Source organism: Dendrobates tinctorius, unplaced genomic scaffold (assembly GCF_039654945.1).
Source record: "Dendrobates tinctorius isolate UK_male_01 unplaced genomic scaffold, ASM3965494v1 ptg000061l, whole genome shotgun sequence".
Taxonomy (NCBI): domain Eukaryota; kingdom Metazoa; phylum Chordata; class Amphibia; order Anura; family Dendrobatidae; genus Dendrobates; species Dendrobates tinctorius.
The window spans coordinates 1,308,110-1,334,521 of record NW_027361729.1 but is presented as its reverse complement, the minus strand read 5'-3'; the positions used below and the strand labels follow the sequence as shown (position 1 = coordinate 1,334,521).

The following is a 26,412-nucleotide window of genomic DNA, read 5'->3' as shown; positions in this document are numbered from 1 at the left end:
CCCTTTTTAACCTTTGTGCAATCACGTGCAATCCATACTGGGCCTAACACCGTCTGAGCCTGCCTCCTGAGACATATATTTTGAATGTGTACGCTATCCATACATGTTATCCGGGGATACGGTACCCTTTCTAACCTTTGTGCAATCACGTGCAATCCATACTGGGCCTAACACCGTCTGAGCCTGCCTCCTGAGACATATATTTTGAATGTGTACGCTATCCATACATGTTATCTGGGGATACGGTACCCTTTCTAACCTTTGTGCAATCACGTGCAATCCATACGGGGCCTAACACCGTCTGAGCCTGCCTCCTGAGACATATATTTTGAATGTGTACGCTATCCATACATGTTATCTGGGGATACGGTACCCTTTCTAACCTTTGTGCAATCACGTGCAATCCATACTGGGCCTAACACCGTCTGAGCCTGCCTCCTGATGTATAGACATATATTTTGAATGTGTACACTATCCATACATGTTATCTGGGGATACGGTACCCTTTCTCACCTTTGTGCAATCACGTGCAATCCATACTGGGCCTAACACCATCTGAGAATGATAGATGGGGCCCACCATACACTGGAACATTCCAAAGGTGGACATCAGACACTGGAGCAGCATTTACAGGGCCCATTATACACTAGAGCATTAGAAATGGGGCCCATTATGTTTGGAGCATTATTTGGGCCCATAAGACAGTAGAGCTTCATCCATGGGGACCAACATATACTGTAGCATTATGTGGAGCTCATCATATACTGTTTCAAACATTATATGGGACCAATGATTCTGTATGGAGAAATAGATGGGCCTCGTCATGAGATGTAAAAAGTGAGGTATTTTTCATTGTACTATACCGCTATTTCTCTGCCGTATCGGAGCATGATGAGTTGTGGTATGTGTTAAAGGGGCGCTCTTTCGCCGAGGGCACATGAAAACCTGGAGCCAGCCCTCCCCCCCCCACAGTCTGTAGCCAAATAACCCCCATTTTTCAGTGCGTAACTTGTATTATGAAGTTAATTAAGGTTGACAAGCTTAAGTAAGAAGAATTGATGCTTTTGGCATTAAAATGGGCACTGTTGGTGTGTTTCCTGTCCTCCTCTCACTGCCGACTTTTATTCCACATTGACTTACATTGGGTTTCGTGTTTCGGGACGACCCCGACTTTTCCCTATAATCGGACGATCTTGCTCGACCCGACTTTTGGAAAAGTCGGGTTTCACGAAACGAAACGCGACCCTAAAAAACCAAAAGTCGCTCAACTCTAGTGAAGAACACTGTAATTAAAATGGAACTTTGAAGCAGTAAGTCCGAAACCCAATACTAGAGTTGAGCGGGTCATTCAATTGAAGGATTGAGGTCGAGTCGAATTTCCTGAAATTGGCAGTTTACACAATTTGACCATTTTGTGATTCAATCGGTAGCTCGCAAAAAAAAGTTTTCCCAGTACTATTTCCAACAATGCTGAAGCATCAAAGAGTACGCTAACCTTATTTTGAGTTGTCACGTCAGTCTCCCCATAATGCCCTGCAGCTTTGACATCTAGTAGAACACTATACCTTGTAAAGGGGGTCAGTATCAAGGCCATCACAAATCTTCAATTCTCAGTGGAGCACAGTTGGTATAGCAGAGTCATATTCCATCTCCAGTGTCACTGGGTAAATCTCTCTCTCCTGGAAAGTGTAAGCTCTTATGGTTAGCGGAGTTCTCTATCTCCTGAAGAGTGTAAGCTATTATGGTCAGCGGGGTTCTCTCTCTTTCCTGTAGAGTGTAAGCTCTTCTGGTCAGTGAGGTTCTCTCTCTTTCCTGCAGAGTGTAAGCTCTTATGGTCAGCAGGGTCCTCTCTCTCCTGTAGAGTGTAAGCTCTTATGGTAAGCGGAGTTCACTCTCTCCTGTAGAGTATAAGCTCTTATGGTCTTCAGGGTCCTATCAGGCTATGTATCTGTAGGGTCGGTGGGCCGAGCTGGGGGGTGGTCTCTCTCTTACCGCGCAGAGATGTAACAGAGACACGATGGAGGCAAATGTCGGGTACAACAGGTCCAAGTTTTATTCTCTCTTGCCGCCCACTTGACGGCCTCCGCAGTACACCGCACTTCAATGCACTTCTTCACTTTACTTATCGGCCCTCCGTTCCCAGAGCCGCTTCCCGCACACCGTACTTTACACTGGGGACGTGTATGTATACACCGTTCGCTCTTCACTCTTCGACGCTCCTGTCAGATCCGTCACTGTGGCCGCATTTGGCCCGTAAACCAACAGTACTTCTACTGAACAGTCGTCTCTCTCAATACGGTATGCTTTGCCTCAGTGCCTCGTCTTTTCTGTGGTACTTTCCTGTCAGGACCACCCCCCTGACGTTCTCTCTCCTCAGTCCCCCCTGCTTTGGTTTTCCTCAGAGTGCACAGACTGTCGCAGTCCTCCTGTCACTTGAGCTCCCCCTGGGGACTGGAACTTTCTGGAACCCTCCCTCAGTATTTATATCATTCCCGGCTCCCTGTAACTCCGCCCCCCATGACCAACGGTTTCCTAAGCCCTAAGCTGATGTCAAGTCCTTTGCTCACACTCCTCCCTGCCCTCTAATGGTCAACCCAAGTACTGCACATCCACTACACTTTCCTAGTTTCCCCACTGTAGTAACTGACAACTATCTGAACTGTGCAAACCTTTCCTTCTCTATACTGACAGGTCCGTCCGTCCGTCAGGTCACCTTCCCTACACTCCCCTTCCTTTGTCCATTGTCATCCTCGACAATCGTCATCCCTGCCTTCGTCGTTCTTTAGCTTCACCTACACTCTGTTGTCGGACCAGCTGTTGGGCCAAACCCACTACCTGCGGGGGCCGAACCATACTGGGAGCACCATGCTCTGAGCAGCCTACTGCTACTCACCAGTGCGCATGCCACATGACAACGTCTTTCACACTGGGCTAGGTACACCCATATTCTCTCTATGGCGTGTACCTTCCCCTACTCTCCCCTTCTGTTACCTTCCCCAGTCTGGTACGCCATGATCGAGGTCTCACACCTACCAGATCATTGCCGGCGTCCGTCTCTCTCCTTCAGGGGCGTCCGTGGTGTCGGGACCTGACCTAGGATGGCTGTCTTTTCACATCTTTCACCTCTTGTACCCTTCTTTCAATTACATGTCATGGTCGGCGTCTCGGTCTCCCAGTCCCTCTTCACACATAGACCCCTCTTCAGATCTCACACTTCCCGTTGGTCCCTCAGACCTTCCCTTACCCGGACCTGTTGCATTTTACTTTGGCATATTATACATTAAACAACTTTATAATTGCACAAGTACCCATTTTTATATATTTTTTTTCATTTTCTTTTGCTTCTAAAACCAACATATAACAATACAACATCACATGTTCTCCTTCCCCCCTTCCTTTGACATTGACACTTCCCCTTTTTTCCGCATCCCTGCCATGTCAGGCAAACTAACTGCAACTTTAAAAAAAACATTTTCTGTAACCTGGATGGAAAACTGTCCTCGTGGTCTGCACAATGGTGCAGTGAAATCCTGACAGTTCAGACCATCTCCTGATGGCTGGTAGCAAGGAGCCCCACCGCCGTGGAGCTCCTGGGATGCAGGGAGTGTCCACAACAGTCCTCTTTACGGGGGTTCGCATTCTTCGGGCTCCGCCAGTACTGCCACCGCATAATATCCGCGGGGGCAGTATTCTTTATAATAAGAAACTAAGTCCCCTTCCTTCAGAGCCCGGCCATGCCATATGGAGGCCACATTCACATACACCTTCTGGCCAGTCTTATCACAGATGAAACCGTACCCCCTGTCGACATTGGTGTATACCAGCCATCCCCGTGATCTCTTCACCGCCATGCCAGCCTCCCCCTTTGAGTGGTGCAGGCTCCATACCTCCTGCTCCCGGACCTTCTTCTGCTTGATCACCTCCGCGACCCAAACGGAGGGTGCCGCGCCAGTCCCAGAGTCCAGTGGGCGAGACTTTGCCGAAAAAGCGCTTGGGGCAGAGGCGGCCGATGGTATCTGCGACCCAGCAGCCGCTGGGGCCGGGTGGTGGACGGGAGCAGCCGTGTTTCCGGAGGACTGAGTCGCAGGGCCTGTCAAGCAGGCCGCAGCCAGTTCTAGCGCCGGCATAGCCACGGCCGCGGGGTAGGCCGCATCCAAAACCTCCAACAGAGCCGGGGTGGCAGCCGGTTCTGGTAATGAAGCTGTTACCAGTCGGGGGAGCACAGCCGCGTCTTCTGTAACCGAGCTCCGCGCTGATGACTCCGGGCGGGATGACTCAGGGATGGGGGCAAGGGCCTCGCTCAACTCCGCGTACACCATAGGGCCCTCCGCGGCCAGACCTTCCGATACGCTGGAGGCTGCATAGAATCATAGAATTGTAGAGTTGGAAGGGACCTCCTGGGCCATCTGGTCCAACCCCCTGCTCAAAGCAGGATTCGCTAAATCATCCCAGTCAGATGTCTGTCCAGCCTCTGTTTAAAGACTTCCATTGAAGGAGAACTCACCACTTCTCGTGGCAGCCTGTTCAACTCATTGATCACTCTAACTGTCAAAAAGTTTCTTCTAATATCTAATCTGTGTCTCCTCCCATTCAGTTTCATCCCATTGCTTCTAGTTTTCCTTGTGCAAATGAGAATAAAGTTGATCCTTCTACAATGTGACAGCCCTTGAGATATTTGTAGACAGCTTTTAAGTCTCCTCTCAGTCTTCTCTTTTGCATACTAAACATTCCGAAATCCTGCAACCTTTCCTCATAAGACAGGGTTTGCAGACCGGTCATCATTCTGGTCGCTCTTTTCTGAACTTGCACCAGTTTGTTGATGTCCGCGGCAGAATGGTGGGGGCCGCTTGTGAAGCCGCCGGCAGGGCCGGGGGAACTCTCACCTTCCCCGGCGCTGTGGCCTCCGTCATGTCACCACGCGGCTCTTCCCGCAGTCTCCGCTCCTCAACTCATTGTCCCGCGGGCCTAGCCTCCAGGCTCAGGGACTCCGTGGGGAAGTTCTCCGCCAGTATCAATGGCTTCCTCTTCTTCTGGCTCCGCACAGGCTCCGCTTCCTGCCCGTGGATCTGAAGATGACGTCTTCTGGCACAGCTCAGTCTCCCGCCGCCACTGCCACTCCAGGCAGCCGATGCCCCGACACCCGCAGCGTCTTACCGTCCGGTGGGCAGCAATCGAATGGCGCCAAGCTTTTCTTCGGTGTCACTCCCTCTGTGGGGTGGGGCGTCGGCAGGCCTCTCCACCCACCTGTCAGGGTCCAATATATGGAAGCGTTGGTCTCCGGGCACATACCGCTTCCCTTTGGGGTACGTTGGAGGGGGTCCCAGTCCATTCTCAACTGAGAACACCCGGACTTCTCCTCTACGCTGAAGCAATACCGCCATACTGCACAGTACCTGGTACCACCCCGGATCCTCTGCTGGACACACAGATCCGTCACAGCGCTCCCCATTTGTATTCCACAGGTAGGTAATTTGTAATCCACAGGTGATTGTAATTCAAGCAGAGTAGTCCAAGTCTTTTTCCATTCTTTGAGGCAGGTCTGCCGCAGAAGATGACGTATTAGCGGCGTTGATCCTGCCGACTACGCCAAGTGTAGGGTCGGTGTGCCGAGCTGGGGGGTGGTCCCTCTCTTACCGCGCAGAGATGTAACAGAGACACGATGGAGGCAAATGTCGGGTACAGCAGGTCCAAGTTTTATTCTCTCTTGCCACTCACTTGACGGCCTCCGCAGTACACCGCACTTCAATGCACTTCTTCACTTTACTTATCGGCCCTCCGTTCCCAGAGCCGCTTCCCGCACACCGTACTTTACACTGGGGACGTGTATGTATACACCATCCCCTCTTCACTCTTCGACGCTCCTGTCAGATCCGTCACTGTGGCCGCCTTAGGCCCGTAAACCATCAGTACTCCTACTGAACAGTCGTCTCTCTCAATACAGTATGCTTTACCTCAGTGCCTCATCTTTTCTGCGGTACTTTCCTGTCAGGACCACCCCCCTGACGTTCTCTCTCCTCAGTCCCCCCTGCTTTGGTTTTCCTCAGAGTGCACAGACTGTCGCAGTCCTCCTGTCACTTGAGCTCCCCCTGGGGACTGGAACTTTCTGGAACCCTCCCTCAGTATTTATATCATTCCCGATTCCCTGTAACTCTGCCCCTATGACCAATGGTTTCCTAAGCCCTAAGCTGATGTCAAGTCCTTTGCTCACTCCTCCCTGCCCTCTAATGGTCAACCCAGGTACTGCACGTCCACTACACTTTCCTAGTTGTTTCCCCACTGTAGTAACTGACAACTATCTGAACTGTGCAAACCTTTCCTTCTCTATACTGACAGGTCCGTCCATCTGTCAGGTCACCTTCCCTACATATCATCACATGTTCTCCGAAGGGACAAGAAAAGGGAAAATATTCATCATTCAGTTGTGGATTTTACCATCTTTAGAGAAGCCAAGATTTGGTGTTTGGCCTTCCTTCCGGGGCCTCGATGGTAAAATGCCAATATGTATACTCCTTAATATGATATTTTTACTGAAACAATCCTCCAACTTTTATCCTATATAATAAAAATATTGGTATTGATATATACTTCTCTACATATACACATGATTAGATTGGAGGAGTAACGGTCATAAACGATTCTCGGGAGTGGGAAACAGAACCATTGCCAAGTGCATGGGGTTGCAGCCTGTGATTGTCTGCAGCTATCAAGTGACTTAAGAAAGGCATCATTGAATGTTTCTCTGATGACACACTGCTCAAAATTACTTAACCCCTGCAGCCAATCATAGGCCAAAGCAGTCCTGGTGGTGGTTGAACAGTAACTTCTCCTTTTCTTGTGCCGCTACAGACGACGAAGGAAGTGTACCCAAATACTTGGCACTCAAAAGGTTTGCTGTGAATGAAAAGATTTGTTTATTTGGTAATTTTTTCAATTAACATTTCGGTCCTTTACTTGGACCTTCATCAGAACTGATTACCACTGGAGAAAAGGAAGAAGGTACTGTCTCTGTAGTGCTAATGTACTGTATATCATGCACGTCGCTCAGGAATGGCACCATTGTAATTGTAAAGATTACCAAATTAACAAATCTTTTAGTTCACTGCAACCCTTTTGAGTGCCAAATATTTGTCTACACTATCTACGGGTTGCAACCCTATGTGAGCACCACTGTACAGAATAGGAGTGCCGTATACTTCTCCATATATAGATGATGGAGGGGAATGCGCTAGACCCAGTTGTGTCCCGGTAGGTGAGTATTAATGAGTTTGTTATTTACAAGCTTTTATTTTGCCTGGTCAAGCCCTTTAAGCACAACTTATTTATTGGGCACTATGTGATAGTATTATGTGGGCTGAAATTTTGAGAAAATAAAACTTCTCAAAATTACATTTCGGGGGTCTACTTTGCTTGCAGCTTAATGCCCCGTTTTCTTAAACTGGACTTGGTAATAAGCCAATAATGATGTAGACTAGTCTCATTTCGAGTGCGTAAACTCCTCAGCATTGACAGCTGCAACCATATACATTTTTTTTAATTGACATCGACATAGAAAATATTTTTTACCCAGTATTTCCAAGAATCAAAGTTACAGCTCTCATATTATCATGCCGATGGACGAACCAAAACACACCGACATAAGTCAGTGAGAACTGTAAATAAACACACACCAATCTAGGTACATCAAAGGTTACATTACTGTAGACTGCTCTTGGAAATAATGCATTTTGCTTTAGGTCATTAAATCAGTAGCATGTTTCAGGCTCAGCAAAGAACAGATGCCCTTTTCTTTCCCCATAATGACGTAGCCAAACAATGTCTGGTTCTTTATGGTTTAAAATCTGTTTGCTTATTACAGAAAACGACAGCAGTTCAATCCATTGACCTATTCCGGCAAATTACAAGCATAGCACAAAATGCCGGGGCTTGGAGACACTAAATAAAATAACAGTAGCTGCACATATTTCACACACATTAGCATAGTATTTATAGGTAATTGCACCTCTCTTCCATTAGGATTTAATTATACTGTAGGCAAAAGTTGGATAAATTGCAAATTTAAGATTACATCCTTGTTCCGATGCTGCAAACATCTATGAATGCATCGGCACAATAAGTGGATTGTCTATCGGTAATGCTAATTAAAAATATTATATAAAACGAGGGTATCTAATGCTTCTAATTTATGTAGTCATTCGACCCTTTTCTATGAAGGGATTAATGTATAACTTGAGCCTGATTTTCTTTCGTGTTTTGTGTGTTTAATACTAAAAGAAGCGATGGTAGGTGACATTCATGTAACGAGAGGCCAGAATATGGTCCACCTACTCCCATACTATGGTCATCACTCACCAGTCTTCTCCATTATCTTCACTAATTCAATAAAAACAATGACTACTTCAAGCAGTTGACGACAAAAGGAGATTACGTTGATGAGAAGGGCCCCTCTTTGAATTCAATGCACTAAAAAGTATTTTTTTTCTATTTCTAAGCCATCCTTTTTTATTTGCTAAGTGTAATGTTGCTCTGTTCATAGTGGCCTGGCAACTCTTTATATGGTCCCAGGAGAACCTTGTCCTTCACCCTTTAAAGAAGCATCCCTCCTCCTCCCATCAAAATGTTTAAGCTCTTAATATATTGCAATCATATTATATACCACTATGTACTTACAATTGCTCATTTTGCCTTTCTACACAGCTAATTCTTCTCTTTCCATTAGGTCTATGACATAGTGTGATCAAAAACAGACTAGCTGAAACCTTATAAGCTCTATGTAGAAAAAGGAGATCAATTTTCCCTGCATGAGTCATAAGGCATTGCAAAAGTCCCTATCAGGGGGGAGGAGCAGAGCAACTGGGTCAGGAGGGGAATGATAAATGCAGGGACAGAGACTTCCTGTTTCTACATAGAGCAGAGAAAAGAGAAGAATTATCTGGCTAGAAAGGCAAAATGAGCAATTGTAAGTACACAGTGCTGTGTTGTGAGTTCATTTTCCCCTTCGTCACTGTAGTCTGGTGAACTCCCTATTCTGGTAAAGGAAGGTAATGAGCCTGATTATCAGGCACCTGAGACTAATGAGGATGACTTGCTGAGTGGAGTCACTGACTGGATATAAGGCTGCCGCCGCCCTTCTGCCCTGCGGGTGATTTCTCTGTGGACCTATAGGACACCAGTCTGATTCCTGCTTCCCTAAAGCTAAGTTTTCTGCTTTGCCTGTTTGCATTTATGTTTTGTTTTTGTTTTCCTTGCTTTTCTGGATTCTGCCATTCCCTGCTGGGGTGAGCTGAATCTCCTTTTGCCTGTTGCTCTGTCTTCAGAATATTCCTGAGTACTGACATAGCTTTTTTGAAGCCTAGCGGCTTCAGGGCCTTTTTCACTGTCAGTCTGTTGGCTCTTATTTTCATAGGGTTTTTCACGGATTGCAGACAGCAGCCTTCCTGTCCTTTCCTATCTAGGTAGTTTGGGCCCCGTCTGCTCAGTCTATCTTTCTGTCTGTGTTAGTGTTTTCATCTTGCTTCACCGTCATTATATGTTGGGGGCTGCCTATTGCTTTGGGGTCTGCTCTGGGGCAGTTTTGATTTCCCCTTTCTTTCTGTAGGCCTATTTAATTCTCCGGCTGTGATCGAGGGGTCTAGGGCATCGTAGGAACCCCCCACAGCTACTGTTAGTTGTTGTGATAGGATCAGGGGTCTGCAATCCGATAGCTGCCAACTGCTCTGGTTTTCTGGACTTAGCTAGCATTTCTGTTTTTGCCTCCTACGGTGACTGAATCATAACAGAATCACCCGCCATACCGCAGATCCTAGGGTACTCAATAGCAGGAAAGAATTGTGTTAGAAAAAAAAAAAAAAAGTGTGTGTATATTCTTTCCTCTATATCTCTGAGGCCGTAGGGGGAATTTTTTTTTTTCTCTCAATGGAGATAAAGCAATTGTCTGATCGTGTGGAGCAGCTCGCTGCGGAAGTGCGGGGAATTTCCGTCTACCTTGCTCGTTCGCATGCTGTTGAACCAAAGATCCCTACACCTGATGTATTTTTTGGGGATCAATCTAAATTTTTGAATTTCAAAAATAATTGTAAATTATTTTTTGCCTTGAAGCCTAACTCGTCAGGGAGCTCCGCGCAGCAGGTTAAAATTGTCATCTCTTTGCTGCGTGGCGATCCCCAGGATTGGGCGTTTTCTTTGAAACCAGATGATCCTATTCTGACTAATGTGAACGCATTCTTTCAAGCTTTGGGGTTGTTGTATGACGAACCTAATGCTATTGATCAGGCTGAAAAGACCCTGTTGGCATTAAACCAGGGTCGAGATTCTGGAGAGTTGTACTGTCAAAAGTTCCGAAAGTGGGCGGTCCTTACTACCTGAAATGATAATGCCTTGGCTGCTCTCTTTCGGAAGGGTTTGTCAGAAGCCGTAAAAGATACTATGGTGGGATTTCCTGTTCCCTCTGGTCTGGACGATTCTATGTCATTAGCCATTCAGGTTAATCGGCGTTTACGTGAACGCAGGATTGCACGAGAGGTGTTGCCACTGCCACCGGTTGAACAGACGTCTGAACCTATGCAATGTGATAGAGTTTTGTCTAAGGCGCAACGTCAGGAGTTCAGAAGGCGTAATAAGCTATGTTTTTTCTGTGGAGATGCCTCGCATATTATTTCTGTTTGTCCTAAACGAGAGAAACGCTTTGCACACACGTTTTCTGTTGGTGGTGTTCAACCTAAGTTTCTTCTGGCAATTACTCTGATCTGCTCCCTGTCCACATTTTCCGCCAAGGCTTTTGTGGATTCGGGAGCAGCGCTAAACCTAATGGACTTGGATTTTGCTAAACGTTGTGGATTTCCGATGACACCTCTGCAGACGCCTATCCCTTTGAGGGGGATTGATGCTACTCCTTTGGCTAAAAATAAACCTCAGTTTTGGACCCAGGTGGTCATGCGGGTCGCCCCAGACCATCAAGAAAATTGCAGATTTTTGGTGTTGCATGGTCTGCATGATGCCTTTGTTCTGGGGTTTCCCTGGTTGCAAATTCATAATCCAGTTTTGGATTGGAAGTCTGTGTCTGTGGTGAGTTGGGGTTGTCGGTGTGCCTTTAGTGAGGCTCCGGTTTTTTCCACCTCTCCTCAGTCGCATGATGTTCCTGACTATTTGGCGGACTTTTATGATGTATTTAGTGAGAATGAGTCTGCGTCCTTGCCTCCTCATAGGAGTTATGACTGTGCAATTGAACTAAGCCCGGGGTGTAAATTTCCCAAGGGTCGGCTCTTCAATTTATCTGTACCCGAGCACGAGGCTATGCGGTCCTATATTAAGGAGGCGTTGGAGAAGGGTCATATTAGACCATCCTCTTCACCCTTAGGTGCCGGGTTTTTTTTTGTGGCCAAAAAGGATGGTTCTTTAAGGCCTTGTATTGATTATCGTGCCCTCAATAAAATTACTGTTAAATATCAGTATCCGTTACCCCTGATTTCGGATCTATTCTCTAGAGTTAGAGGTGCTTGCTGGTTTACCAAGCTTGACCTCAGGGGGCGTATAATCTTATCCGCATTAAGCAGGGGGATGAATGGAAGACGGCGTTTAATACTCCGGAGGGACATTTTGAGTACCTGGTGATGCCTTTTGGGCTCACTAATGCCCCTTCTGTCTTCCAGTGCTTCATGAACGATATTTTCCGAGACTTTGTCGATACATTTTTGATTATCTATCTGGATGATATTTTGATCTTCTCCAAGGATTGGGATTCTCATGTGGAACATATTCGGACTGTGTTCCGGATCTTGAGGGAGAATTCCCTGTATGTCAAAGGATCGAAATGCCTTTTTGGAGTACAGAGGATTTCTTTTTTGGGATTTATTTTGTCTCCGTCAACTATTGAAATGGACCCGGCCAAGGTACAGGCCATTTATGATTGGGTTCAGCCCACTTCTTTGAAGGCCCTCCAGAAGTTTTTGGGTTTTGCTAATTTTTATCGGAAATTTATAGCAAAATTTTCTAGTATTGCCAAGCCATTGACTGATCTGACTAAGAAGGGTGCTGATGTGTTGAATTGGTCTCCAGAGGCTGTTGCTTCCTTTCAGGAGCTGAAGCGAAGATTTACCTCAGCCCCGGTTTTGCGGCAACCTGATGTCTCACTCCCGTTCCAGGTAGAGGTGGATGCTTCTGAGATTGGTGCAGGAGCTGTTTTGTCCCAAAAGGATCCTGTAACATCTAAAATGAATCCCTGTACTTTCTTTTCCCGAAAGTTCTCTCCATCTGAACGTAACTATGATGTGGGAAATCGGGAACTGTTGGCCATGAAATGGGCATTTGAGGAGTGGAGACATTGGTTGGAGGGAGCTAAACATCAAGTGGTGGTCCTCACTGACCACAAGAATTTGATTTACCTAGAGTCGGCTAAACGCTTGAACCCTAGACAGGCTAGGTGGGCCTTGTTTTTTACATGTTTTGATTTTGTGGTCTATTTTCTTCCTGGAACTAAGAATGTCAAGGCAGACGCCCTCTCTAGGAGTTTCTTTGCTGATTCTCCTGTGGTGACCAAGCCTGCTACCATCTTAGGCGAAGGGGTAGTTCTTTCTGCCATCTCGCCCGATTTGAGACTTGCTCTGCAAGAGTTCCAGGAGGACAAACCTGAGCGTTGTCCCAGTGGAAAGTTGTATGTTCCTGACCAGTGGAAGAAGAGAGTAATGTCTGAAGTTCATTGCTCTGCATTGGCTGGTCATCCAGGTATTTTTGGTACTAGAGATCTGGTGAGTCGCTCTTTTTGGTGGCCCACCTTGTCTCATGATGTCAGGAATTTTGTGCAGTCCTGTGGGACTTGCTCCCGGTCTAAATCTTGTTCTCGCTCTAGTGGGTTGTTGATGCCTTTGCCGGTCCCCAGGAGGCCATGGACCCATATTTCAATGGATTTCATCTCTGATATGCCGGTCTCTCAAAGAATGACTGTTATTTGGGTGATTTGTGATAGGTTCTCTAAGATGGTTCATCTTGTACCACTCCCTAAGTTGCCATCTTCCTCTGAGTTGGTGCCCCTGTTTTTGCAACAGGTGGTTCGCTTGCACGGGATTCCTGAGAACATTGTATCTGACAGAGGAGTTCAGTTTGTGTCTAGATTTTGGAGGACTTTCTGTTCCAAGCTGGGAATTCAGTTGTCCTCCTCTGCTTTTCACCCTCAGACCAATGGGCAGACAGAGAGAACAAACCAAATATATAAGCCGCGGAGACACCATCACATGTTTCTCAACGCAGGCAGTGACTAGCCAGGTCTTTCACCGGGAAGGAACAACCACGGGAAGGGCAGTCTCCAGTGAAGGAAACCACCTATGACAAAACATGGTATCCATCCACAGACAGCTGTTTCGGGGTATTGCCCCTCATCAGTGTGGAGTAGGAAACTGGCTAGTGGGAGCAATGCCTAGTAACAGACCATGAAAAGAGGAGGATGAATGACCTCATGGAGATCAACATCCGACACTGCGGAGACACCATCACGTGTTTCTCAACGCAGTGATTCTAGAGCACTGCTCCCATCCCTTATGGGAAATATGTAAAACATGCAAATATATAAGCCGCGGAGACACCATCACATGTTTCTCAACGCAGGCAGTGACTAGCCAGGTCTTTCACCGGGAAGGAACAACCACGGGAAGGGCAGTCTCCAGTGAAGGAAACCACCTATGCCAAAACATGGTATCCATCCACAGACAGCTGTTTCGGGGTATTGCCCCTCATCAGTGTGGAGTAGGAAACTGGCTAGTGGGAGCAATGCCTAGTAACAGACCATGAAAAGAGGAGGATGAATGACCTCATGGAGATCAACATCCGACACTGCGGAGACACCATCACGTGTTTCTCAACGCAGTGATTCTAGAGCACTGCTCCCATCCCTTATGGGAAATATGTAAAACATGCAAATATATATATTTCCTACTCCACACTGATGAGGGGCAATACCCCGAAATAGCTGTCTGTGGATGGATACCATGTTTTGGCATAGGTGGTTTCCTTCACTGGAGACTGCCCTTCCCGTGGTTGTTCCTTCACGGTGAAAGACCTGGCTAGTCACTGCCTGCGTTGAGAAACATGTGATGGTGTCTCCGCGGCTTATATATTTGCATGTTTTACATATTTCCCATAAGGGATGGGAGCAGTGCTCTAGAATCACTGCGTTGAGAAACACGTGATGGTGTCTCCGCAGTGTCGGATGTTGATCTCCATGAGGTCATTCATCCTCCTCTTTTCATGGTCTGTTACTAGGCATTGCTCCCACTAGCCAGTTTCCTACTCCACACTGATGAGGGGCAATACCCCGAAACAGCTGTCTGTGGATGGATACCATGTTTTGGCATAGGTGGTTTCCTTCACTGGAGACTGCCCTTCCCGTGGTTGTTCCTTCCCGGTGAAAGACCTGGCTAGTCACTGCCTGCGTTGAGAAACATGTGATGGTGTCTCCGCAGCTTATATATTTGCATGTTTTACATATTTCCCATAAGGGATGGGAGCAGTGCTCTAGAATCACTGCGTTGAGAAACACGTGATGGTGTCTCCACAGTGTCGGATGTTGATCTCCATGAGGTCATTCATCCTCCTCTTTTCAGAGAGAACAAACCAGACCTTGGAGTCGTATTTGAGATGTTTTATTTCCGCTGATCAGGATGATTGGGTTTCATTTTTGCCCTTGGCCGAATTTGCTTTAAATAATAGAGCTAGTTCTGCCACTTTGATGTCACCTTTTTTTTGTAACTTTGGGTTTCATCCTCGATTTTCTTCAGGGCAGGTGGAGCCTTCTGCCTGCCCAGGTGTTGACACTGTGGTGGAGAGAATGCACCAGATCTGGGACCAAGTGGTGGATAAGTTATCTCTCTCCCAGGAAAAGGCCCAGCGGTTTTCCAATCGACATAGGACCATTGGTCCCCAGTTTAAGATTGGTGATATGGTGTGGTTATCATCAAAAAATATTGCTATGAAGGTGGCTTCTCCTAAGTTTAAGCCTAGATTTATTGGACCTTACAAGATTTTGGAGATTATTAATCCGGTCTCTTTTCGTTTGGCTCTTCCTGTCACATTTAAAATCCATAATGTGTTCCATAAGTCCTTGTTGAAGAAGTTTGTTGAACCAGTTGTTCCTGGGGTGGCACCTCCAGACCCTGTATTGGTTGAAGGTAACATGGAATATGAGGTAGAGAAAGTACTGGATTCCCGTCTGGCTAGACGGAGACTCCAGTATTTGGTTAAGTGGAAGGGTTATGGTCAGGAGGATAATTCCTGGGTCTCTGCCTCTGATATTCATGCCAAAAGATTGGTGCGTGCCTTTCATCGGGCTCACCCTGATCGCCCTGGTGGCGCGGTTGAGGGTTCGGTGACCCCTCCTCAAGGGGGAGGTACTGTTGTGAGTTCATTTTCCCCTTCGTCACTGTGGTCTGGTGAACTCCCTATTCTGGTAAAGGAAGGTAATGAGCCTGATTATCAGGCACCTGAGACTAATGAGGATGACTGGCTGAGTGGAGTCACTGACAGGATATAAGGCTGCCGCCGCCCTTCTGCCCTGCGGGTGATTTCTCTGTGGACTTCTAGAACACCAGTCTGATTCCTGCTTCCCTAAAGCTAAGTTTTCTGCTTTGCCTGTTTGCATTTAGGTTTTGTTTTTGTTTTCCTTGCTTTTCTGGATTCTGCCATTCCCTGCTGGGGTGAGCTGAATCTCCTTTTGCCTGTTGCTCTGTCTTCAGAATATTCCTGAGTACTGACATAGCTTTTTTGAAGCCTAGCGGCTTCAGGGCCTTTTTCACTGTCAGTCTGTTGGCTCTTATTTTCATAGGGTTTTTCACAGATTGCAGACAGCAGCCTTCCTGTCCTTTCCTATCTAGGTAGTTTGGGCCCCGTCTTTGCTCAGTCTATATTTCTGTCTGTGTTAGTGTTTTCATCTTGCTTCACCGTCATTATATGTTGGGGGCTGCCTATTGCTTTGGGGTCTGCTCTGGGGCAGTTTAGATTTCCCCTTTCTTTCTGTAGGCCTATTTAATTCTCCGGCTGTGATCGAGGGGTCTAGGGCATCGTAGGAACCCCCCACGGCTACTGTTAGTTGTTGTGATAGGATCAGGGGTCTGCAATCCGATAGCTGCCAACTGCTCTGGTTTTCTGGACTTAGCTAGCATTTCTGTTTTTGCCTCCTACGGTGACTCAATCATAACAGTGCTGTATAATATGATGACTGCAATATATTAGAAGGATAAAAACTTTGATGGGAGAAGTGCTGCTTTAGCACCAATACAGGTATCTAGACTTACGCAGGAACTCCTGGGGTTTGTCCATGGAGCAGCTACTGGCTTGGGAAGTGAGCTGGCAGAGAGAAGTGTCATCAAGCCAGGTTGTTACCAGCAGATCAAAGACAGGAGTTAAACACCAGGATTTTCAGGATACAAGTGCAAGATAGAGCAACAGACCAGGGTAGTAATGAATTTTAATTAGCTGGTAAAAGTAGCTGCCGGAGGTTTAAATAAGGAGTGGTGCTGCACTAAGCTCACAGCAGGAGAGCTGATTACAATAGACCACCAGCCCCCTGTAGAAAGATATTGACTCCCTGTCTGAGAAGGACCAGAAGACCTGTCAGACTAATTTAAAACAGGACTGTACCTGCATCCCTAAATGCAGTTTGCAGTGCAAGTGCGGCACCACCTACCAGTAGAGGTCGTAGAAGAGGATTCAGAAACAGACGTAACATCAAGGCAGGTAGAAGTGTTCCCTCTCCAATGCCTACCTTAGCAGAATAGCTATACCTTTATATCAACTTGTCAGCTGTTTCAATTTTGGGGAAACTAATACTCATTTACATCCACCTGACACCACATAGTCCTCCAGTATTATAAAGAGTACAATATATGGTATATATAGCCTCTATTACAGATTCTGCATTGGGGTGCAAGAACTTCAAATTTTCCCTTGGTTTAAAGCAGCGCATAATGCCATTTATAATGGATGTGCTAACGATAGGTGTTTTCTTCTTAAGTGACACCACAGGAGAACATTGGCTTTATTACCCATTCATAATGAAATAAAAAAATGGTATTTATATAGTTGGAACAATATCCAGAGGAAAAATAACATGATCATTGAATCCATCACAGTTCTATATAATTTTTCTAGCTTGTTACATGCACAATAGATCATCATGAAGTGTTTCCCTATTATTAAGCAAACGAACACAGAAAAACAGTGCTCCGGGTCAGGAGAGGACATGCCACGTTCTTGGCCTTCTGTAACTGCATGCAACAGAGTACAAAAATGGTGATCTGTAAACTAGTGAAAACTAAATATATCTTATTCTTTTATAGTAAGTTAAGGCCAAATTTCACAAGATAACAGTGTCAAACAGGATGGCATTACAGCAGGATGGGTATTCCATCTGTAAGTGACCCAAGGAAAAAGGTGGCCTATACTCGCCTGTTGGCTACTAGTACTACCAACCTGCTACCCACTGGTCACTGTGGGCAGGGGTGTTACAATAATAGGCATTGATGGGTACCGCCTAGTTCCCAATAATGTGCCCCTTATTATACATACAGCGTATCTGCCTAGATGCCCATTCCGAGAAGAAGTAGGCATGATATAAGAAAAAACGAACATCTGGCACTCCATATTGACTTAACCGGACCCCCTTTCCATCTCCAAGCTTCCCCTTCCGGCGTGGACAGGCAAGTGTCTGCTGTTGGATCATGGTTATCTCTCTGCCAGAAAAATAAGCTCAGCGACCAGAAGAGAGACCAGGCAACACTACAGAGGATCAGTAGGGGATCCGTAGTTGAATATACTTTTTTTATTCTACACATTGTGCTACGTCCCCTGAACAACATTTGCGTAGGATAAGTTTTACAGTGGGAAACCATTGCACTAAATATGTATAGCCAGTGGAGGTTAATGGAAACATTATGAAGTGCCCATGCAGGGCCCAGATATTTCTTATGTTGGGCTTGGTCCAAATATGGTAAACTCATTAATTAATTGGTAGTTCACTGGTTGTACGGCGCTCCCTTCAGATATTACTGTGATATCATGGAAACAGAGAATATTCGTACAGAAGCATTACATGTCTCCAGCAACAAAACATATAACTGATGACCGTCATTACCTCCTGTCGGAAATGATCTTTCGTTTTATCAGCACTGGACAATTATGGTTACAGATGCTCATTATCCAACACTTTGTACCAATTATGAGCCCGAGTAAATGGGTGCGTCTCCATAATGGTATGTGTTATGACATATTACATTTCATTTTTAATTGCACAGATGTAATTTTGACCAATATCGATAAAAATAAACTCAAAGTGAAAATATTTCTTGGAATTATAGGGTCCTGTTAGAAGATATTGATGGTCCTTTCTCAGGGTAGGTCCTCAATATCAAATCTATTGGGATCTGACACCACGAGAACTTATAACAGCTTATCAGTGGAGGTGACGGATGTTGGATCCCCCTGACCTGATATTAATGACCCATCCCGATGACCGGTCATTAATCTCTTCCAACTGGATTATAATCAACTATAAACTTAATATTAAACTTTTGAGAAAAGTTATGACCATGGAATATTTAACTGAATGTTAGAAACCCTCTGATTTCACAGATGTTTCATTGATGATGATTGGAAAATAATTAGAACAATCCTGGAAATGAAAAGCCACGGCTTCATATTTTCAGCAGACCTCATTCAGCTCTGTATCCCAATTCTAATTTACAAAGAGCGACGTTTATCACTGGGCAATAGAGCCATTGCAACTCAATACATGGGTGTAACCGAGAAGACAACATTTGGAACACCAGCCAAGTATTTTTGTAATTGACCCAATTTGCCAGACTAGGTATTTAATATGACCATGATAATGTCCAGAAAATTTTATCAAGGTCATCAAGTAAGTGCTCAATATAGAAAATATCAATGAACTGCTGATATAGTAGGCACAATGAACGTACATGTGAATAGTGAGACTGCTCATTCTAGACTTGTTCCATTAAAGGTGCACAAGCACAATATGTCACCGTGTCTCTACACTGAAATTCTCTTACACTGCATTGAGCATTTGACCGGTCTCCTCCAAGGGTTAGGTTGAAATTTCATCCACTATAACTCTTGCAATGCAATTACTCAATAGGAGCAGCTTTAGTGGCTTTAAAGGGAACCTGTCACCTTGCTTTTCCCCTATGAGATGCGGCCACTGCCTTTCGGGCTTATCTACAGCATCCTATAATGCTGTAGATAAGCCCCCGATCTAACCTGAAAGATAAGAAAAATAAATTTTATTATACTCACCTGGGGGCGGTCCAATATGGTCCGGTGGGGGCGGTCCGATGGGTGTCGCAGGTCCAGGTCCAGGTCCGGTGCCTCCCATCTTCATGCGATGTCGTCATCCTTCTTGCTTCGTGTCGTGCTTCTGCGCAGGCGTACTTCTCTGCTCTGTTGAGGGCAGAGTAGAGTACTGCAGCAATACTTTGCTCTGTCCTCAACGGGGCAGAGAAGTACGCCTGCGCATAAGAGCACCATGAAGCAAGAAGGATGATAACATCGCTTGAAGATGGGAGGTACCGGACCCGGACCTGCATCACCCATCGGACCGGACCGCCCCCCGGGTGAATATAATAAAACTTGTTTTTCTTGTCTTTCAGGTTAGATCGGGGGCTTATCTACAGCATTACAGAATGCTGTAGATATGCCCTGAAAGGTGGTGGCGGCAGCTCATAGGGGAAAAACGAGGTGACAGGTTCCCTTTAAAGGGGTTGTCTCATATTGGCTTTTCAGTAGCATACACCGCTCTCCTGCTTCTGGTTTCCTTTTCGCTGAGGACGGTGCGCTGCTGATTGATTGACATTTTGGACCAGTTGCATCATCACGTCTCTGGATCAAAGTGCACGCTTTCTGATGCTACAGGAACGCAGTGGCACTAGAGTTGATTGAATACAGTGATTAGAGTAGCCCTTATAAGTTTTACCACCAAGATCTTATAAGCAGTGCACTTCTTTCCTAGGCGGCTGGCCACTGTTGATAGATAGTAAACCCAGGCGATGTACAGTACACAACTGAATTAAAAATACCTTCGTTCTTGAAAACGAAGATGATTTTAAAAAAGAATTAAAATGCAAAGTTGCTTATTTTAAAAAAATAACTTGGCAATTTTACCCATTAAAGAACTTAACCATAATCATTCAAGCCTGAGTTACAGATATATCTTTTTCACAACATATGAAGCGTCAGATAATTTTTTTTTAAAAGCTGAATTTTCCAATACTCTGTCGGGAGATGTTTCTGCTGTATGTGTCTATATTTAGTCTCCTAGTGGCTGTGATGTGAACTGCAGCTTGTCAAGAATTTCAGCTTCATGTCTTGAAAATATATTGAATTTGTACTGCAAGAACTTGTAGCGTTTAAAGGGGTTGTCTGGAACTTTAACACTGATGGCCTATACTTAGGATAAATCATCAGTGTCAGATCGGTAGGGGTGGAACACCCAGCACTCCCGACAATCAGCTGTTCTCAGTGTCGGCGACGGCTGGAACTGCTCATTTACAGAGCCGCACAGCTCTGTTAACAGAATAATGGCCAGGTACTGCATATCCACTCCCTATTGATTGTAATAGGTGGGGATCAAACATTGGTGACCTTTCCTAAGGATATGATATCAATGATAAAGTCCTGGAGAACCTTTAACAAAATTAGTGATAAGAGTGACACATAGCTATAAGTGATGAGTGAATGTGCCCGGATAAGGTGTTATCTGAGCATGCTCGGGTGCTAACTGAGTGTCTTCGGCGTGTTCGAAAAATATGTTCGAGTCTTCACGCCTGCATGTTCGTCAGCCACAACACACGCCGGGATTGTCTAACAAACAGGTAATCCCTGCATGTGAGGTAGCTGTCGAACAGCCACGAGACATGCAGGCGCGGAGACTTGAAATCACTCGGTTAGCACCTGAGCATGCTCGGATAACGCAGACTTAGCGGACTGTGCACGGAGAGAGCATTGAGAAGAAGAGGGATAGCTTCTTCTTCGCCTCCCTGCTCTCCTAGCACACTCCGGGATGTCAGTTACATTGCTGAGGGCATGATCTCCTCACGCAGTGGCATTTATTGAGAGCGGTGACAGCACTGGCAGACACAGACAGACCTCCTGGGCCCCTGTGCGGCCGCACAGGTTGCACCAATGATATGTCTGCCCCTGGGTCACAGACTAGTATGTTGACTGCAGGTATAGATAGCAGGAACAATAAAACTTAGGGCCTCAAGTGTCTAAGAGGAAAATTGGCTTTGTTGCCCATAGCAACCAATCACAGTGCAGCTTTCATTTCATAAACTGTTCTGGTGAAATGAAAGCTGTGCTGTGATTGGTTGTTATGGATAATAAAGACAGTTTTTCTATTAGACACATTTGACAAAATATGTACATTTAGCGTTTAGGGCTAATACAGGCATCATTAAAGAGGTTATCAGAGGATCGATAAAGTGCTTCTAAAATTTTATAAGGTTGAATCCTGATGACTAGAGTTGAGCGACTTTGGTCGGATCGGGTTTCATGAAACAAAATTCGTTTCAGATGAAACTGGTCCGACTAGGGCAAAAAAAGTCAGAGTTTCGTCCGAAACCCGACCTCAATGTAAGTCAATGGGGAATAAAAGTCGGCATTAAGCAGATGACATTCATCCACTCAATGCCGGCTTTTTAATCCCCATTGACTTGCATTGGGGTCGGGTTTCCGACTTTTTTTGCCCTAGTCGGACCAGTTTCACCTGAAACGAATTTTGTTTCATGAAACCCGATCCGACCAAAGTCGCTCATCTCTACTGATGACTGATTCCCTTTCACATTTTAAAATTAGATTACAGTTGTGAAATTTCTACAGCAGTTCTGTGTCCAGACTGTGAATTAAGCTGCTCTCTCTTCCCCTCTCCCAGCAGAAAATCCCAGCACAATCTCCAGGAACACTGAATTACAACCACCATTCCTTGCATGTATCACTATCATTTTTCTTCATGCATTTCAAGTCATGGAAACTTTCTCAATGCGGGTTAATAGGGTTTAGGAAAACGATTGGCAGGACCCTGGTCCGGCGGTCACATCCATATTCTTTTTCAGCTGGACCAGAGCCCTGCAAACATCCCATTACTGCCAGCATTCCAGACACCACTTGTGATTAGTAAGTCCTACAACGTTCAGCATGGGATGGTCGAAGTTCTCTGGTCGCACGTGTTTTCGGTGTAGACGTTGGGTCAGAATCCTGCCGTTTGTTTTGCTCAGCTCCACTGCTTACTCCTCCTCACGTACAACAACCTGTTTGTAGTCAGTTTATGCTTCAATCTCCGGTAGACTAACGGCCTATCGAATTGTTTTCTCTTTGTGATGCAATTAGAAAAGAATACAGATGCAAATCTACATTTTAGAATTGGATGCAAGCATTAACACATCCAATAAAAAAATAAATGCACAAGAAAATAAGATATTACACCATTCCAGGATCACGGTATCAGTAACTATGTCTGCCAATACTTGGAGCACGCTGAAGTTTCATGATGCATTTTAAGGATTCATAAAACGTTTCCTTTATTAGATGTGGCAAAAAAAAGCCTCTTCTGTCATGAATAAGGTGTGCCAGAGATCATTATCACGGCATCATTAGATAAAGGTCATCTCCAGGGTAACACTCCTCGGCAGTGGTGCAGCCATCACTCCGCAACTGCCAAGAAGACAAGGAAGTGGCTCCTGATAAACACTCGCTAGCATTTATTAGGGAAAATATTTTGATTGTATTTGGCGTCTGAGTCGTTGGATTATTTCATGTCCGTTATTTTACGGCATTAAATTGGATTTGCTATTATGACACTAAACAGAACAGTGAATATCACGTAATGACCTTGCTTTGCTTATTGCCTATTATAAGACTGTATCATCAATTTGGAGCCCAAGATCACCTTCATTTACCTGTTCTCTGTAGATAGATGGGCATAAACTGTTTTTCCTACATCAAGCGCATTTACTCAAAGGACAGCTTCACAGGGAACCAATAACTAAGCTGATTTATAATATACAACGAAGGCGGAAGCAAGAATACCTGGAAGAAACCAGTGTCGGACAAGGTTGCCATGAACGCATTTGAGGAAATGACTCCGCGGGTCAATCCTCAATCTATACAGAACATCTCTAAACTGACATTTAATTGCATTATAAATTTTATTTTGATATGTAAGGATGAGCGAACCTGAACGGTCCGGTAGAGTTCGTTAATGAACCAAGAACATGGACATTTTACTGTACTTCCAGTCTAATAAAGCTTGTTGAAAGGCTGCATCGCAGTCAATCAACAAGTTTTTAGACTGTGGGCACTTCCGGAACTATCACAGCTATGACTTTAAGCTGCGTGTGTACTCTGCATCCTCCGCCTGTGGGAGTACTTTGCCTTTAAGTCGCTGTGTGTACTCTGACACCCAAACCTGTAAGAGTACTGTGTCTTTAAGCACAGTCTAGGAATAAATAATTGGCATCAGATGTCTCTTTGCCATTTCTAGGGCAAAGAAATAATTTTTCTAGACTGCTGTGTGTTATCTAGTAGTCTGGGAAATTAAAAATTGACATCAGCAGTCTCTTTGCCATTTCTAGGCCACATAAATATTTTTTCTGGGCTGGTATGTGTTTTCTAGCAGTCTGGAAAATACATAATTGGCATCAGCCATCCCATTGCCATTAACAGGACAAAGAAATAAGTTTTCTGGTCTGGTGTGTGTTATCTAGTAATCAGGGAAATAAATAATTGGTATCAGCCATCTCGTTGCCATTTGTAGGCCAGAAAAATAGTTTTTCTGTACTGTTGTGCATTATCTAATAGTCTGGGAAAAAAACAATTAGCATCAGCCATCTCATTGCCATTTTTTGCCAAATAAATCATTTTTTTGGACCATTGTGTGCTATCTAGTGGTCTGGAAAAGAAATAATTTGCACTTTTGAAAATAAACAATTGGCGTCAGCTGTCGCATTGCCATTTCTATGCCAAAGAAATACTGTCATGACACAGCAGTCGGGTGACCCGGGATCAGGGGCTCCTTCCCTGTTCCTAACACTAGGGGGCATCCTAGCTCACCCTGCTCCTCAGGATACTTCAGATGGCGAAGATGCTGAGGCCTCCGCTGTTTGCCTTATCTCCTGAGTTAGCCCTCTGTCTGTTCTCTTCCCTAAAGGAAGAGGAGGCGCTACTGTGCACCATAGTGCATCAACCTGACAAACAAGGCAACACAGACGAGGGTTAACAGAAAACTCCAGGCATACAGAATATTCACTCACATAAAACAGAGGAATGCACCGGGTTGTGAAGGTAGGGGAATAAACCAAAATAGAGAAGGATAAAGAATTTCCAAACATACAAACCAAGCAACAGTCACAGATAACTCCTCCAAATCTCCTTCACATATGAATACCTCTCCCTCCATTAGCCATGCAGCAAATGCTAGCTCTGACAAGGAATTGTAAAAGAGCCCAGATTAGAAAGGGGAAAGGAGTGGCTAACTAAGCCCAGCAGTGAACACAGGGATTTCCAACATGGCAGATTAACCCCTGTTCTGCCAGAAGAAATAAACACATTTAAAATGAAGAAGTGCTTCTTTTCAGCGCCAGAGTAGGAGCAATCACATGGCTGCGGTCTTCTGGCTCCACACTGTCACGGTAACCCCGTGACAAATACATTTCTGGACCAGTGTGTGTTTTTTAGAAGTCTAGGAAATAAATTATTGGCATCAGCTGTCTCATTGCCCTTAGAAGGCCAGAGAAATACATTTTCTGGATGATTTTTTTTTCTATTATTGTTCCAAATAAATAATTGACATTAGTCATCTCGTGCCATTTGTAGGCCAAATAAATATTTTTTTTGGACCACTCTGTGTTTTTTAGGAGAAATAATTGGTATCAGCTATCTCGCTGCCATTTGCAGACCAAAGAAATATTTTTTCTGGACCGCTGTGTGTTTTCTAATAGTCTGGGAAATAAATAATTGGCATATGCCATCTCATTGCCATTTTTATGTCAAAAAATTATTTTTTCTGGACCGCTGTGTGTTTTCTAGTACTGTTCCAAATAAATAAATCTACTGTGCTGCCATCTCTTTGGGAGTGTTATGCAGAAAAACCACTTCCAAAAATTAGAAGAGCAACAAACAGGGGACATGGACATGGGTGTAGTGGTGCTAGTGTAGCTGCTGATGGTGGTGGTGGTGTAGCTGCTGCAGGGAGAGAATGTGGTCGTTCTGTACCTGATACGTGCCCAAATATAACACTTTCATCTGGTGTATGCAGTTGACAGGATGTATGTGTCCTTTTGTAGGCCCGTATATACTGGTCTGTGAAATGCTGCCATTCTGGCTGGTATAAATGGACAGTTTTAAAAAACTGATGGCAGTGGCTGTCCCACAGTACATTGTTCCCAGCCGCCACTATTTTACCAGGCGGGTCATCTCTGCAATGCACAAACATCCTGCGGACCAAATCAGGTGTGTACTGCGCAACAATATCAGTGGCTAGGTTCAAATAACCACCGAGATGTGGACCACTAAGCACCTCCTTCATCTCCTCATCCGGTCACAGGAAGACCTGCACCACCAACTTCAGCCCAGCAAGGAGGAAATGACAAGAGGCTGTTCTGAAACTTCTCTGTTTGGGGGACAAATCCCTCAACGCGCAGGAGCTGTGGACTGGGATCAAACAGCAGACAGATGAGTGGTTGGGGTCATTAAACCTCAAGACCGATCTGGTGGTGTGCGATAATAGGGAAAATCTCAGAGGAGCTCTGGGCCTAGCAGATTTGATGCTCATCCCTTGCCTGGCGCATGTGCTGAACTTGGTGATGCAGAGCTTCCTGAAACACTACCCACACTTCGAAGCTGCTGCTTAAAGTGCGGGCAGTGTGTGCGCACTGTCATCGTTCACACCCTGCTGATTGCCTGTCTGCACTGTAGTGTCATTTCTGCCTGCAGATACTGTAAGAGCAGCAACAGGTAATACTGGAGTTTCAGCTGCAGCACACACAGCTGAATCGCTGTGCAGAACAGCACCACTTTGCCACCAACATGTGTGTCCTGTTGCGCTGCTTTGAATATTCCACCAATATGGCCAGCGCTGATGACGCCATCATCAGCATTACTATACCACTCACTTACATGCCTACTGGAAAAAAAAAACAATTCAGGCCATGATGGATGAGATGGTGGCACCGAAGGAACAGGAGCAGGGGCAGCAGGGCCAATTCAGACCGTTATTAGGCCTGTTGTCCACACATGGCTAAGAGGATGGGTTACTGCCCCAACTGCAGCCAGGTACTCAACTGTACAGGAAGGGGACAGTTTGCGAAGATGATGATGATGATGAGTAGAAGGAAGAACAACCATGATCAAAGCATGGTGGCA

General features: G+C 45.3%; 1 protein-coding gene across 3 annotated transcripts in view; it reads right to left on the bottom strand.

Moving 5' to 3' along the window:
• AGBL4 (AGBL carboxypeptidase 4) overlaps positions 1–26,412 on the bottom strand; it is a 1,778,944-nt gene that overhangs the window by 1,221,458 nt on the left and 531,074 nt on the right. The window lies entirely within an intron of this gene.